General features: G+C 42.7%; 1 protein-coding gene across 1 annotated transcript in view; it reads right to left on the bottom strand.

Moving 5' to 3' along the window:
- si:ch73-127m5.1 (neurotrypsin) overlaps positions 1 to 2,500 on the bottom strand; it is a 136,917-nt gene that overhangs the window by 10,374 nt on the left and 124,043 nt on the right. The window lies entirely within an intron of this gene.

Raw genomic sequence — 2,500 nt, 5'->3', positions numbered from 1 at the left:
CGAGGAACAAAAGTCATTTCCATAGCGATTAAATCTCATTGAACTCGTGCGCTGCATCTCACCTCTGCCTGAACAGAAAAGACGCAAGCCCATGCCACAGGTGGCACCCAGGTAGATGAAATAGTTAGTTTCCAGGAATGCTCGTCTATATATTTCTTTATTGCGGTCGTTTTCGATAATCATATTAGTTTTCCTCCAACGCATTCCCGATGTATCATGCATTCTCTGCTCAACTGATCTCGCATAACGCGCCCCTGCCAAACTGGGGAAAAATATCCTCCACATTTAGAATAGGTTACTACAGTACGCCAGCTAAAATGCAAAGAGGATGATATCACAAATACACAAAAATAGTGCAGGGGAGGAGAATCGTCCACATTTAACAGAGGACAGTGTGCTCTAACTGCATAACTGAGCGCTCTCTTCTGGTTGAACAGAGGGAAACACGCTCACCGGGGCTGTCGGGGAGATGAGGTGGGCCATCAGGAATATTAAACCCTATTCAGCCTAACTACTAGCCTACGTATGTTTCCTGGACATTTCTGAAATTCGGTTTAGGGGTAGGGTGGAGCAAGGTAGCCTACTGTTCTCAGATGCTCCCGTGGCGCCTTCAGATAGGCTAAATTAGGAATGCGATACAGTTATACGCGTGCGATACAGAAATACAGATACGGTCAGCCAGACCTTCAATATTACGAGTGCAAGACAAAGCAAAACTAATATAACAAAGACATACAATAGAAGCAAAGGAGAATCGTTTACATCTGCAAACAGAAGAGAGTTGAGAAAACTCTGACGACCAGGCTTAAATAACTGTGCGCTTCGCGCCTCATTACTCTCCAGGTTTAATAGAAAGGGTGCGGCTCACCGCGGCGCGCAGGCTGCACCCAGCAACGTTGACCTTCAGGAATACTCAGCTAATCTTCTACCTGGCTCTATATTTCCAAGACATTTTAAAGGAACTGGTTTCGTTTTTGTCCTCCCTTCTTTTGGTAACGACTGTTCTCTGGAGCTTGAATTGCGTTAACGTCTCTACATGAAGAGTTCAGATGCAAAACCCCCTAACTCCATTTCTGAAGACCTGCACTTCTATATTTTTAGAGAACCCCGTTGTTGGTTTGGTTTACATTCATGTACTTGATAATACATATAAATAGTTATATTACATAAATAAAAAAAAAACATATGCAATTTTTATAGCTTTGTATTCAACAAAAATAAATTAAGATTATTTTCTGAAATGGCACTTAGGGGGTTTTGCATCTGAAGTCTTCACATGTAGGCTACTACCTTGCATAAATGATACTTCCAAAATACGGGATAATTGTCATCCAAACTTCACATAAATGTGAGTAAACAAAATACAAAATGTATCTGGCCTGCTAAATACATAAAAATAGGGAAGGAGAGAATTGTTCTCATTTTCAACCAGAAGAGAGGAGAGTGCTTCGATACCGCACAATTGCGAATGGTCTGATGACCGAGGTAAACGCAATGATAAATAACGGCTTGTCTAGATGTCTAGGAGACAACAGATTGCACTTCACCATTTTCCCTCATTGTCAATGTCTGTCATGAGACTGTTATTATAAGATTTAACTGTTTGTGAATGCTTAGGAGAGATGACTGACGTTTTTGTGATCGAAAATCGCGCATGGCCACAAATAGGCGCATTTATGGTTTCATTTTTAAGGACCTCATGGCGGGCCAGAAATTTGCTGCCCGCGGGCCGCAGTTGGCCCGCGGGCCGTTGTTTGGAGACCAGTGCCCTACACCTTACAGCTTCGTTGGAAAGCACGAGGGGCATGGGGAAGGCGTAGGGGTAGGGGTAGAGATTAGTAATGGGAAAGGTCTAGTGGTGTGGATCGGCACTGCCCTCACGATCTGATTCGATCACGATTCGGGAGGTAGCGTTTCGATTCGATTCGATTCGATTCTGTGCGATCCGATCCGATCCGATTCAATTCTACAATGCATTGCAATGCATTACATTTCTACTGAAAGCAAAGCAAATGTTTAATCAGTCATGATGAGGCAATACAAGTAGTCAGATACTGAGCAACAATTTATTGGCTGTTTTCTTTATTAGTGTGTATCAGTCTGTATCAGGCTTGCAATGTTTTGAAGTGCTTTTATTGAATTTAACATTCATGTGCTCCCGAAATATCCATGGAAGTAAGTGAAACTTAAAAAAATAGCCGGATCGATTCTGGAACTTGCCGGATCGATTCTGGATCGTCCATGCCCCGCATCGATTCGGATCGCAGAATCGATCATTGTTGACACCACTAGAAAGGCCCCAATACATGTAAAAGAAGAAGGAAAAATCTGCACTCCGTTTGCTGCTCACCGATTTGTTCAGACGATGTTTTGACCTCAGACAGTCCTTGAATCTGCTCTCTACTCTCAAACTGCTTTTGGTTTTCAATACATCCCTTCAGCAAAGTCAAATTACCGAGGGGGAGGAAAAAAATAGGAATGGCAGATTGTGAGCAAGCAA

Source organism: Engraulis encrasicolus, chromosome 17, assembly GCF_034702125.1.
Source record: "Engraulis encrasicolus isolate BLACKSEA-1 chromosome 17, IST_EnEncr_1.0, whole genome shotgun sequence".
Lineage (NCBI taxonomy): Eukaryota > Metazoa > Chordata > Actinopteri > Clupeiformes > Engraulidae > Engraulis > Engraulis encrasicolus.
The sequence above is the reverse complement of the archived record's forward strand: the minus strand, read 5'-3'. Positions and strand labels throughout refer to the sequence as shown.